This window comes from Salmo salar, chromosome 28 (genome assembly GCF_965601325.2).
Source record: "Salmo salar chromosome 28, fSalSal1, whole genome shotgun sequence".
NCBI classification, from domain to species: domain Eukaryota; kingdom Metazoa; phylum Chordata; class Actinopteri; order Salmoniformes; family Salmonidae; genus Salmo; species Salmo salar.
The window spans coordinates 34,673,248-34,688,021 of record NC_138318.1 but is presented as its reverse complement, the minus strand read 5'-3'; the positions used below and the strand labels follow the sequence as shown (position 1 = coordinate 34,688,021).

The following is a 14,774-nucleotide window of genomic DNA, read 5'->3' as shown; positions in this document are numbered from 1 at the left end:
CCAGATTTGCCCGTTCTTGCTGTGAGATGTTACCCCACTCTTCCAACAAGGCACCTGCAAGTTCCCGGACATTTCTGGTGGGAATGGCCCTAGCCCTCACCCTCCGATCCAACAGGTCCCAGACGTGCTCAATGGGATTGAGATCCGGGGTCTTCACTGGCGATGGCAGAACACTGACATTCCTGTCTTGCAGGAAATCACGCACAGAACGAGCAGTATGGCTGGTAGCATTGTTATGCTGGAGGGTCATGTCAGCATGAGCCTGCAGGAAGGGTACCACATGAGGGAGAAGGATGTCTTCCCTGTAACGAACAGCGTTGAGATTGCCTGCAATGACAACAAGCTCAGTCCGATGATGCTGTGACACACTGCCTCAGACCATGACGAACCCTCCACCTCCAAATCGATCTCGCTCCAGAGTACAGACCTCGGTGTAACGCTCATTCCTTTGACGTTAAACGTGAATCCGACCATCACCCCTGGTGAGACAAAATCGCGACTCGTCAGTGAAGAGCACTTTTTGCCAGTCCTGTCTGGTCCAGCGACGGTGGGTTTGTGCCCATAGCGGACTTGTTGCCGGGGATGTCTGGCGAGGACCTTACAACAGGCCTACAAGCCCTCAGTCCAGCCTCTCTCAGCCTATTGCGTACAGTTTGAGCACTGATGGAGGTATTGTGCATTCCTGGTGTAACTCGGGCAGTTGTTGTTGCCATCCTGTACCTTTCCTGCAGGTGTGATGTTCGGATGTACCGATCCTGTGCAGGTGTTGTTACACCTGGTCTGCCACTGCGAGGACGATCAGCTGTCCGTCCTGTCTCCCTGTAGTGCTGTCTTAGGCGTCTCACAGTACGGACATTGCAATTTATTGCCCTGGCCACATCTGCAGTCCTCATGCCTCCTTGCAGCATGCCTAAGGCACGTTCATGCAGATGAGCAAGGACCCTGGGCATCTTTCTTTTGGTGTTTTTCAGAGGCAGTAGAAAGGCCTCATTAGTGGCCTAAGTTTTCATAACTGTGACCTTAATTGCCTACCGTCTGTAAGCTGTTAGTGTCTTAACGACCGTTCCACAGGTACATGTTCATTAATTGTTTATAGCTCATTGAACAAGCATGGGAAACAGTGTTTAAACCCTTTACAATAAAGATCTGTGAAGTTATTTGGATTTTTACGAATTATCTTTGAAAGACAGGGTCCTGAATAAGAGACGTTTCTTTTTTTGCTGAGTTAATACACACAAACATATATACACACATATATACACACAAACATATATATATATATATATACACACACACACATACGTACACACACACACACGCATACATACATCTGCTAAATATGTGAATGCAACCAATAACATTTGATTAGTCTTTTTTTCCTTCATTGAAATGGCTAAGTAAGCATCTCTGATCTGCAAAACCACTGATGACATACTGTACTGAAATAGACTCAGTAGCCAGTTTATTAGGTACACCACCCCGTTCACGAAAACAGTTCGCTCCTACAGGCAGTGAGTCACGTGGTCGTGGCTTGATATATAAAGCAGGCAGACAGGCATCGAGGCATTCAGTTAATGTTCCATTGAACGTTAGAATCGACAAAACGAGTGACAGAAGCAACTTTGAGCGTGGTGTGAGCGTTCCAGTATCTCAGAAACGGCCGGCCTCCTGGGATTTTTATGCACGGCAGTGTCCAGGGTTTACTGAGAATGGTGCGACAAACAAAAACCATCTAGACAGCGGCAGTCCTGTGGGCGAAAAAAGCTCATTGATAAGAGAGGTCAAAGGAGAAGGGCTAGCAGGCCACAAACGGGCCAATAACAGCGCAGTACAACAGTGGTGTGCAGAGCGACATCTCAGAATGCACAACTCGTCAGGCTATTGCAGCAGACGACCACACTGGGTTCCACTCCTATCAGCTAAAAACAAGGAGAAGCAGCTCCAGTGGGCACGTGACCCCCAACACTGGACAACTGAGGTGTGGAAAAACATCGCCTGGTCCGACAAATCCTGGTTCCTGTAGCGTCATGCTGATTGCAGAGTCAGGATTTGGACGTAAGCAGCATGAGTCCAATTCCCCATCCTGCCTGGTGTTAACGGTACAGGCTGATGGTGATGGTGTAATGGCTGTACAGGCTGGTGGTGATGGTGTAATGGTGTGAGGAATGTTTTTCTGGCACACGTTAGGTCTCTTGATACCAATTGAGCAACGTTGAACATTGTTGCTGACCAGGTGCATCCCTTCTTGGCTACAGGGGAGTCCGATCTGGTACTAGATGGGTGTCCTAATAAACTGTGTAGTGTATAACTCCTATATATATATATATATATATATATGAGAGAGAGAGACTATTCTTATATTTCTTATGCAACAAAAATGTACTTGCCAACAAATGACAACAGCAGAACAACACCTGTAATATAGCTGTCATCTGGCTGTGGTTCAATGTGGAGTAGTAATGTAGCAGCCACCTGGCTGTGGTTCAATGTGGAGTAGTAATGTAGCAGCCACCTGGCTGTGGTTCAATGTGGAGTAGTAATGTAGCAGACACCTGGCTGTGGGTCAATGTGGAGTGGTAATGTAGCAGCCACCTGGCTGTGGTTCAATGTGGAGTGGTAATGTAGCAGCCACCTGGCTGTGGTTCAATGTGGAGTGGTAATGTAGCAGCCACCTGGCTGTGGTTCAATGTGGAGTAGTAATGTAGCAGCCACCTGGCTGTGGTTCAATGTGGAGTGGTAATGTAGCAGCCACCTGGCTGTGGTTCAATGTGGAGTAGTAATGTAGCAGCCACCTGGCTGTGGTTCAATGTGGAGTAGTAATGTAGCAGCCATCTGGCTGTGGTTCAATGTGGAGTGGTAATGTAGCAGCCACCTGGCTGTGGTTCAATGTGGAGTGGTAATGTAGCAGCCACCTGGCTGTGGTTCAATGTGGAGTGGTAATGTAGCAGCCATCTGGCTGTGGTTCAATGTAAGGTAGTAATGTAGCAGGACTTTCATTCCATAGCAGCAGTTTGACAGTTCCTAGCATACAGTTTAATTTACACTTTTTAATAGTTTGATCATTCTATCTTTAAAATTGTAAGTGACAGAATGAAAAATGGATTTGTGCTCAAACTGCAGTAGAGGTGCTAGCTTAAATTAAGAAACTATACAATGGCTAAACAGTCTCTCCTTACTATACAGTTCACTGACTAACTGATAAAACTAGTGACGTTTCAGTCAAATCAGATATATTTTTGCAGTATTCTGACCATGGTCCTCCTCTCTCAAAATAGTTAGCTCCCTTTCAGGAGAAGCAACAAGGTCTTGTTTGACTGGCCCAATATCACAGAGACCAACCCTTCAGAGCAGGGCCTGAAACCAGGAGGTGAAGCGCTGCAGAGGTCTAGATTTCCCCTGTCATCTACTGCAACGCCCTCCTCTGTGTGGAGCGCACACACACACACACACACACACACACACACACACACACACACACACACACACACAGACTGTTAAATAGTCACCACTAGCCGACCTCCGCCCAGTACCCTGCCCTGAACTTTAGTCACTAGCCGGCCTCCACCCAGTTACTCAACCCTGCACCTTATAGGCTGCTGCCCTATGTACATAGTCATGGAATACTGATCACATTAATAATGTTTACATACTGTTTTACTCATTTTATATGTATATACTATATTCTAGTCAAGGCCTATCCTATCTATTACTGTACATATAATATTCTACAGATATACTACATATTCTATTAATATACTGTCAATAATGTCAATACATCCCAGCACCCTATATACTGTATATATGTGTGTGTGTATATATATATATATATATATATATATATATATATATATATATATATATATATATATATACTGCTCCAAAAAATAAAGGGAACACTAAAATAACACATCCTAGATCTGAATGAATGAAATAATCTTATTAAATACTTTTTTCTTTACATAGTTGAATGTGCTGACAACAAAATCACACAAAAATAATCAATGGAAATCCAATTTATCAACCCATGGAGGTCTGGATTTGGAGTCACACTCAAAATTAAAGTGGAAAACCACACTACAGGCTGATCCAACTTTGATGTAATGTCCTTAAAATAAGTCAAAATGAGGCTCAGTAGTGTGTGTGGCCTCCACGTGCCTGTATGACCTCCCTACAACGCCTGGGCATGCTCCTGATGAGGTGGCGGATGGTCTCCTGAGGGATCTCCTCCCAGACCTGGACTAAAGCATCCGCCAACTCCTGGACAGTCTGTGGTGCAACATGGCGTTGGTGGATGGAGCGAGACATGATGTCCCAGATGTGCTCAATTGGATTCAGGTCTGGGGAACGGGCGGGCCAGTCCATGGCATCAATGCCTTCCTCTTGCAGGAACTGCTGACACACTCCAGCCACATGAGGTCTAGCATTGTCTTGCATTAGGAGAAACCCAGGGCCAACCGCACCAGCATATGGTCTCACAAGGGGTCTGAGGATCTCATCTCGGTACCTAATGGCAGTCAGGCAAACCTCTGGCGAGCACATGGAGGGCTGTGCGGCCCCCCAAAGAAATGCCACCCCACACCATGACTGACCCACCGCCAAACCGGTCATGCTGGAGGATGCTGCAGGCAGCAGAACGTTCTCCACGGCGTCTCCAGACTCTGTCACGTCTGTCACGTGCTCAGTGTGAACCTGCTTTCATCTGTGAAGAGCACAGGGCGCCAGTGGCGAATTTGCCAATCTTGGTGTTCTCTGGCAAATGCAAAACGTCCTGCACAGTGTTGGGCTGTAAGCACAACCCCCACCTGTGGACGCCGGGCCCTCATACCACCCTCATGGAGTCTGTTTCTGACCGTTTGAGCAGACACATGCACATTTGTGGCCTGCTGGAGGTCATTTTGCAGGGCTCTGGCAGTGCTCCTCCTGCTCCTCCTTGCACAAAGGCGGAGGTAGCGGTCCTGCTGCTGGGTTGTTGCCCTCTTACGGCCTCCTCCACGTCTCCTGATGTACTGGCCTGTCTCCTGGTAGCGCCTCCATGCTCTGGACACTACGCTGACAGACACAGCAAACCTTCTTGCCACAGCTCGCATTGATGTGCCATCCTGGATGAGCTGCACTACCTGAGCCACTTGTGTGGGTTGTAGACTCCGTCTCATGCTACCACTAGAGTGAAAGCACCGCCAGCATTCAAAAGTGACCAAAACATCAGCCAGGAAGCATAGGAACTGAGAAGTGGTCTGTGGTCCCCACCTGCAGAACCACTCCTTTATTGGGGGTGTCTTGCTAATTGCCTATAATTTCCACCTGTTGTCTATTCCATTTGCACAACAGCATGTGAAATTTATTGTCAATCAGTGTTGCTTCCTAAGTGGACAGTTTGATTTCACAGAAGTGTGATTGACTTGGAGTTACATTGTGTTGTTTAAGTGTTCCCTTTATTTTTTTGAGCAGTGTGTGTATATATATATATATACACACACACACACACACACACACACACACACACACACACACACACACACACACACCGCCCCAGTCCACCAGTCCACCAATATCATGTTAGCATTGGGGCGGCAGGTAGCCTAGTGGTTAGAGCGTTGGACTAGTAACCGGAAGGTTGCAAGATCAAATCCCCGAGCTGACAAGGTAAAAATCTGTCGTTCTGCCCCAGAACAAGGCAGTTAACCCACTGTTCCTAGGCTGTCATTGTAAATAAGAATTTAACTAACTAGTTAAATAAAGATAAAATAATATATAAAATAATTGTTGTCATGGTTGATTGCTATTGATCCGGCAGGATATTTTATTTATTTTTTATTTCACATTTATTTAACCAGGTTGGCCAGTTGAGAACAAGTTCTCATTTACAACTGCGACCTGGCCAAGATAAAGCAAAGCAGTGCGACGAAAACAACAACACAGAGATGCATAAAAAAAGTTCAGTCAGTAACACTATAGAAAAATCTATGTACAGTGTGTGCAAATGTAGAAGAGTAGGGAGGTAAGGCAAAAATTAGGCCATAGAGGTGAAATAATTACAATTTAGCATTAATACTGGAGTGATAGATGTGCAGATGATGATGTGCAAGTAGAGATATTGGGGTGCAAAATAGCAAGATGGTAAGTAATAATATGGGGATGAGGTAGTTGGGTGGGCTATTTACAGATTGGAGGGAGGGTGGAGGAGGAGCTGCGTTGCATCTGCATCCTCCAGATGACCTTTTGGAATTAACCAAGGACACACACAGACACACACACACACACCCACCCCAAGACACACACACCCACCCCAAGACACACACACCCACACCAAGACACACACACCCACCCCAAGACACACACACACACACACACACACACACACACACACACACACACACACACACACACACACACACACACACACACACACACCAAGACACACACACACACACACACCAAGACACACACACCCACACCAAGACACACACACCCACACCAAGACACACACACCAACCCCAAGACACACACACCCACACCAAGACACACACACCAAGAGCACAGTGTACTAATTTCCTCCAGTGCGCATTGAGAGGTCTGAGACTGACTGTGCTCACAATGTGCTCCAATTGACTTTAGTGGGAATATCCTGTTGTTGACAAGGCTGTGACAGTGATATTATCCATTGGAGGATAAATGAGCTATTTATATTGAAGGAAATACACATCAATGTAGCTCCTGTATTTCACACTGAACACACACACTGTTATGGGTCTCTTAGAAGGACTGTCTGCTTGCTGAGAACAAATATCTCCCCCTCCACAGAATATCTACCGTAACAGAGCCACAAGCCAAGTTTTATGGACTTCAAATGGTGTTTGAGTAAATGTTCTCTCTCTCTCTCTCTCTCTCTCCCCTCTCCCACTTCCCCCTCGTTTTTTTCTACCCTCAGCCTCTCTCTTCACCCCCCCCCTCTCTCTCTCTCTCTCAGTTAACATCCGGACTCCGGTGGCTCTATCCCAGCTGGCAGACTGTAAGAAAGTTCTGTACATGTACCTGCTGGCTCTAACCGGCTCTGACATCCTCTCCCAGCACTGCATCATCTTGGTGGGCTTCCTGCTGGAAACAGCCGTGTTCCACTGGGAGGTAGGCAGCCCAGTGGTTAAGGAATGGACAATAAAGTATTGTACTGATTTTCTAGGTCCCCACCCTCCTGCTGCACTAGGTCAGCGTGGCAGAGTTCACTGGCAACCATACCTCCATCTGGGCCACCGTACCTCTTACCGTGGACTGCTAAGTGGCGCAGTGCCACTCTCTCCTCCACCGCCAGATTAGCTACCCGGCGCTGCGGTGCGCTGGATCATCGCCATCGTCTTATTCCTGGCGCTGTTGTCGAGCGTGTCGTTCTTCTGGTGGTCTGACATGTTACCGCCCACCTCCCTTGACTCCGCCCTCAAATGGACACACGTGACTAAAATATACTTCCTGCCGTGTAGCATCTTCCTGGTTCTGAACTTGCTGATCCTCCGCCGGCTGGGAGCGCGGCAGAGACAGGCCCCGTGCCAGGAGGAGTGTGGTGGCGGTGGGCCTCAGTTGGCATGGCTATGGCGCCTGGGTAAGAGCCCCGCCATGCTGCTCGCCATCAACTCCATGTTCGCCATCCTCTGGGACCCCAGGACTCTAGTGGTCATCTATCATCTATACTGTACGTGTCCTCGGTCCACTAGGACAGGCGGGGTCCACCTGGCCACCAACCTGTTAATATGCTGGTCATGCGCAACACTGTAGTCAACTTCTTTCTCTAATGTTTTGTCAGTAAGCCACTCGGAGTGGCCGTAAAGGGATGTTCTGTTGCTCAGGATGCCCCCCGCCAATGCCTCCACATCCTCGATGTCTAACGAGACAAACAAGTGCTGGTACCGAGACTCAACCAACCCCACCCCCCCACCACTCCGAAAGGTGTGACTCTGACCTTGGCCCTTGACTATGGGACGAGACCCCCTATTTGAGAACAACCCACTCGTCCACCCCATCCCTCCATCCCCCATCCCTCCAACCCACTCGTCCACCCCATCCCTCCATCCCCCATCCCTCCATCCCTCCTACCCACTCGTCCACCCCATCCCTCCATCCCCCATCCCTCCATCCCTCCAACCCACTCGTCCACCCCATCCCTCCATCCCCCATCCCTCCATCCCTCCAACCCACTCGTCCACCCCATCCCTCCATCCCACAGACAATGTAACCTTGACCTTGACCCTGGGTCCTTCCTAATTGTGACCAACACAGTACCCTCTTCCCTACGTCACCTTTTCCATCTGTCTTCATCCCCCCCAAACACCCCACTTCACGGTTCCCCCAACACCCCATCCCACGGACCATGTGACCTTGACCGTGAGACCTCCCCTCATTGAGAACCAACCCTCCCCTTACCCCATCCCTCTATCCCTCCATCAGCCCACCCCACGAACCATGTGACCTTGACCCTTAGACCAGCCCTAATTGAGACCAACCCCGTCCCTCCATCCCACGGTTCCCCATAAGCACTATTGCCTTCTGAACGACATAGTGTATTTCAACCATGTTCTGTGGACAGCTGACAATCGCCCTCTGAGCTGAATATTCTCAAAGAGCCTTTAACTGAACTATTTTTGGACTGAAAACTAAGCAGCATGTTTTTTTTGTAACTGATTAACATGTTATTTATGATTTTATGATGTCCCAGCGAGAATCCAATTAAATGGCTCACAACTATTTATTTTTCCTTAGGGAAACATTTGGTTTGTGACATCATGAGCACTTGGCCTAGCATTTTTCTGTTTTACCATATACGGTAGCTAGTCATAATTACGCAACAAGATATCATGCTTTATTGTTTAAAAAGAAAGACATATGGACATTGTTTTATTTTTTGGTTTTCCGGTCCGTTTTGCAGCAGGTACTTGCTCAAAGTGCTTTGGTTAGCACACAGAGAGCAGAGACACTGAAAAAGAGATGACGTTTTCATGTGAATGCTACTTCATGTGAATCCTTCATCTAGTTGCACATTGATCATATCAAGGTACAGGGATGGAACGTAAGCTAAATGATAGTGAGAGATTATGTTCATACGGTGTTGTTATGCTTTACTATGGAGAGGACATGAACATGACAGAACATCCGGCTCGCTGAGCAGCACACCCAAACCAATCAAGCAAAGAAATGGCACTAAGCACTTCATTTCCATGGCGACAGTGATGTCAAACAACAGCTGTTAGCTCTGGTGTTTATTTGAATGAAAAGGCAACTGGAGGGAGGTTTAAATAAACGCTGGCTGTGAGTGACTGTCTAAAAGCTGCAGGAGCGAATACCATTTCTACAAAACACACCCCCCACTTCATCTCAGCTAGCTAAACAAACCTAACGACAGACAGACAGACAGACAGACAGACAGACAGACAGACAGACAGACAGACAGACAGACAGACAGACAGACAGACAGACAGACAGACAGACAGACAGACAGACAGACAGACAGACAGACAGACAGACAGACAGACAGACAGACAGACGTGGATCCATCCAGTCAGTACATTCCCCTCTGCTCCAGTACAAGACCCTAGAAACATCAGTAAGACGATACGGACAATTTTTTTAAATTTTTATTTACCCAAATTACAGTGTGCCATGTAAAGGCACGGGGACAAAGACCAAACAAACACGTATACAAAACACAGGGTTGAGACCCAAACAAAAGAGCGAGGAGTACCTCGAATAAATACACAAGGACACAATGAGTAACACACGGGACGAGACCTGTAATTGTCTGCGCAATACACGCGGCACGAAAGCCAAAACAACACAGCACAGGTACTCATACCACCAACGGACATTGTAACAATAATCGATAGGACAATGGAAACCAAAGGGCACATTTATCCAATTACAATCAGTGGGAATCGGGGACCAGGGGTGTGTAATGACAGTTCCGGAGGGATCCGTGACAACACTTGACAAGTGTAATCTGTTGGTGTATTGCTTTTTAACGCAACAAATTCATTAAGGGTTGATGAACCATGTTTAGACTTTTATCTGGAATGAATCGATTGATCATGCAGCTCTGGCTCATCAATAATTCCTCAGTGAAAAGCTTCTAAATGAGGAAAGGATATAGTTCTGTCCTCATAGCCATAGCATAATCTATAGAAGAAGACATTACAACTCCATCAAATATTTCATCTGTTTGCACTGGTAGTAACAGAGAGTAAGAGAGATTAGTTTATTTTAGTTGATTATGTCTTTTGTTTTAGTGAGATTCAGAGTGAGCTCATTGCTGGTGTATTTACATTTATTAAGCACCCCCCAATGTGGATGACTTTTGAAATCGATCTAAAGAAATGTAAACAATAAAGTAAAGTATAAAAAGACTAGTATAAAAGAATACTATAAAATACTTACTATAAAATATTTACTATAAAATACTTACTAAAACACTACTATAAAAGACTTACTATAAAATACCACTATAAAAGAATACTATAAAATACTTACTATAAAACACTACCATAAAATACTTACTATAAAATACCACTAAAAAAGTATACTATAAAATACTTACTATAAAATATTACTATAAAAAAATTACAATAGCTGCACATAATCTCACATTTTAAATCATGTACATGTACGCTAAAATTACTCCCTGAAATGATTATCGTTTTAACCTGTCTTTCAAATGGCAGCCTAAATACTTATCCTACACTATCGTTTTAACCGGTCTTTCAAATGGCAGCCTAAATACTTATCCTACACTATCGTTTTAACCGGTCTTTCAAATGGCAGCCTAAATACTTATCCTACACTATCGTTTTAACCGGTCTTTCAAATGGCAGCCTAAATACTTATCCTACACTATCGTTTTAACCGGTCTTTCAAATGGCAGCCTAAATACTTATCCTACACTATGTACCTGGATCATTTCTAGCTGATTAATGTTTGTGAATAACTTGTGTGTATATCACCAGTTGGATGTGTAATCAACATGATATTGTGTTGGATTTCCCATAAGTCAAAGTGTAATATCTACAGTATTCATACATGACCACAAGACCAACCAACCTTATACCAACCTCTGTTTTAATGGTTAGAGCCATCTCTTCTGTTTTAATGATTAGAGCCATCTCTTCTGTTTTAATGGTTAGAGCCATCTCTTCTGTTTTAATGGTTAGAGCCATCTCTTCTGTTTTAATGGTTAGAGCCATCTCCTCTGTTTTAATGATTAGAGCCATCTCTTCTGTTTTAATGATTAGAGCCATCTCTTCTGTTTTAATGGTTAGAGCCATCTCTTCTGTTTTAATGATTAGAGCCATCTCCTCTGTTTTAATGGTTAGAGCCATCTCTTCTGTTTTAATGGTTAGAGCCATCTCTTCTGTTTTCATGGTTAGAGCCGTCCCCTCTGTTTTAATGGTTAGAGCCATCCCCTCTGTTTTAATGGTTAGAGCCATCCCCTCTGTTTTAATGGTTAGAGCCATCCTCTCTGTTTTAATGGTTAGAGCCATCCCCTCTGTTTTAATGGTTAGAGCCATCTCCTCTGTTTTAATGATTAGAGCCATCCTCTCTGTTTTAATGATTAGAGCCATCTCCTCTGTTTTAATGGTTAGAGCCATCCCCTCTGTTTTAATGGTTAGAGCCATCCCCTCTGTTTTAATGGTTAGAGCCATCTCCTCTGTTTTAATGATTAGAGCCATCTCTTCTGTTTTAATGGTTAGAGCCATCCTCTCTGTTTTAATGGTTAGAGCCATCCTCTCTGTTTTAATGGTTAGAGCCATCTCTTCTGTTTTAATGGTTAGAGCCATCCCCTCTGTTTTCATGGTTAGAGCCATCTCTTCTGTTTTAATGGTTAGAGCCATCCCCTCTGTTTTAATGGTTAGAGCCATCTCTTCTGTTTTAATGGTTAGAGCCATCTCCTCTGTTTTAATGGTTAGAGCCATCTCTTCTGTTTTAATGGTTAGAGCCGTCCCCTCTGTTTTAATGGTTAGAGCCATCTCTTCTGTTTTAATGGTTAGAGCCATCTTTAATGTTAGAGCCGTCCCTCTGTTTTAATGGTTAGAGCCATCTCCTCTGTTTTAATGGTTAGAGCCATCCCCTCTGTTTTAATGGTTAGAGCCATCTCCTCTGTTTTAATGGTTAGAGCCATCTCCTCTGTTTTAATGGTTAGAGCCATCCCCTCTGTTTTAATGGTTAGAGCCATCTCTTCTGTTTTAATGGTTAGAGCCATCCCCTCTGTTTTAATGGTTAGAGCCATCCCCTCTGTTTTAATGGTTAGAGCCATCTCTTCTGTTTTAATGGTTAGAGCCATCCTCTCTGTTTTAATGGTTAGAGCCATCTCTTCTGTTTTAATGGTTAGAGCCATCTCTTCTGTTTTAATGGTTAGAGCCATCTCTTCTGTTTTAATGGTTAGAGCCATCTCTTCTGTTTTAATGGTTAGAGCCATCTCTTCTGTTTTAATGATTAGAGCCATCTCCTCTGTTTTCATGGTTAGAGCCATCCCCTCTGTTTTCATGGTTAGAGCCATCTCTTCTGTTTTAATGGTTAGAGCCATCCCCTCTGTTTTCATGGTTAGAGCCATCTCTTCTGTTTTAATGGTTAGAGCCATCTCCTCTGTTTTAATGGTTAGAGCCATCTCCTCTGTTTTAATGGTTAGAGCCGTCCCCTCTGTTTTAATGGTTAGAGCCATCTCTTCTGTTTTAATGGTTAGAGCCATCTCCTCTGTTTTAATGGTTAGCGCCATCTCCTCTGTTTGAATGGATAGAGCCGTCCTCTCTGTTTTAACGATTAGAGCCATCTCCTCTGTTTTAACGGTTAGAGCCATCTCCTCTGTTTGAATGGTTAGAGCCGTCTCTGTGTGCAGATGTGTGTCCCTCTATCCTTGCTTGAGTTCCGAGTCACAATGTGACCAGCTAAGACAGGGGCCCAGACTGAGGCAAAGACTTCCTGCAGCTGTATGTCGTCTTACTAGTGACCCTACCCTACTTTCTTTGTGTTACTATGTGTCCATCCTATGACCAGCCCACAGACAGGGGCCTCAGGGTACAGACGCTGATGTTAGCGAACGTTAACTTGAAGACGTTCCCCCACTGTCTTACCAAGCGAGGGGGACGAGAGAGCGTGTAACTGCTGCGACCACGGGGGACATGCAAAGTACGGGGACATCGGGGGTATCACGAGGGATCATGGGAGAAAACAGTTTAGAGTTTAGACGTTAACGCGCTGGTGAGATATCAGGGCAGGCTCTGATTAGGATCTTAACGAATGACACATCTTTGGTGATGATTACTATGCCCCTTTATGGAGGAGAAGGGGAGAGAGGAAGAGGAGGGAGGAGAGAGGAGAGAGAAAGAAAAGCAAAGGGAGGAGTGACATGGAAGAGGAAAGGTGCATCCCAAAATGGCACCCTATCCCCTATATAATGCACCACATTTGACTAGAGCCCTCTGGTCCCTGGTCAAAGGTAGTATATCACATAGGGAACAGGGTGCCATTTTGAAACACAGCTTAAGTGTTCCCCCTGATGCCAAACGTCTGCCTGTCTGCCTGCCTGCCTGCTTATCACCTGTCATGTGTTCTGTACCTGCTCAGAGCTCAGACACCTGTCTGTCTGCCTGCCTGCTTATCACCTGTCATGTGTTCTGTACCTGCTCAGAGCTCAGACACCTGTCTGTCTGCCTGCCTGCTTATCACCTGTCATGTGTTCTGTACCTGCTCAGAGCTCAGACACCTGTCTGGGCCAGCTGCCGTACACCCCACCCCCCGTCAGTGAGACCTGGGCCTGGTTTACGAAATGTACCTTAAGGCGCCTCGTAAAACAGCTACGTGCGTTTATAGATGTTTTTTTGCTTTCCCGCGTCACTTTATACACCGAAGATCTCCGCTAAACATAAAATAACATGGTTTATATGTCTCTCTGTGACTGCCAATAACCTCAAAACACAGTCGACTACAAATACAAAGTTGCCAATGTCTTTGCAATTGATACAAACAAGCAACATATAAAAAAGATGTTTGAAATGAAAACCGAGATGACTGCATTAAAATATAAACAGTAGACTATAGGCCTATTTCAATCATATTTAAATACATTTCATGTTCAATCAGTTGAGTTCTATTTCGCTACTTGTAGGCTACGGTCAGTAATTTGTCTCAATATATTTATTGTGTAGCCTAATGTTTGCACAAAGATGTGCCAAATCGGTGACTTAGTGCATTTTTAATTGGGTAAGCATTAGAATAAGCCACTACAATATTTGCAGCCGTAAGTGATAATATCTCTCTAGGTGCTGATCTGTCCTCAGTATTGTGAAATAATGATAATATTAAGGTAAGATTTGCATGGAGAAAGCTGATCGGAGAGCATGATATTATGTTATTACACGTTATTACATGTTATTACATGCTGTTTGATCGTTATTGCAGCATGTTTTACTGCGATGATCGGCTATTATGTTATTACATGTTATTACATGCTGTTGTGTTATTACATGTTATTACACGTTATTACATGTTATTACATGCTGTTGTGTTATTACATGTTATTACACGTTATTACGTGTTATTACATGTTATTATATTATTTCAAGTCTGTAGCTAACCTGACTCTGGGGTTCCATCCCACCCTTTTCCCACAGGGCTCTGGTCAAAAGTAGTGCACCATGTAGTACACAGCCATTTAGGACGCAACCTGGGTCTTCCCACTATCATTATAACCAGCAGGGGATGTCACATAGCCGACAGGCAGGTACAAACTAGTGTTCCATTTAAAG

The 14,774-nt window shown here is 44.9% G+C and overlaps 1 pseudogene; it reads left to right on the top strand.

Annotated features, from left to right (window-relative positions):
• Positions 1-2,926: 2,926 nt before the first annotated feature.
• On the top strand, positions 2,927-7,941 carry LOC106589872 (G protein-coupled receptor 142-like; annotated as a pseudogene).
• The last annotated feature ends 6,833 nt before the right edge of the window (positions 7,942-14,774 follow it).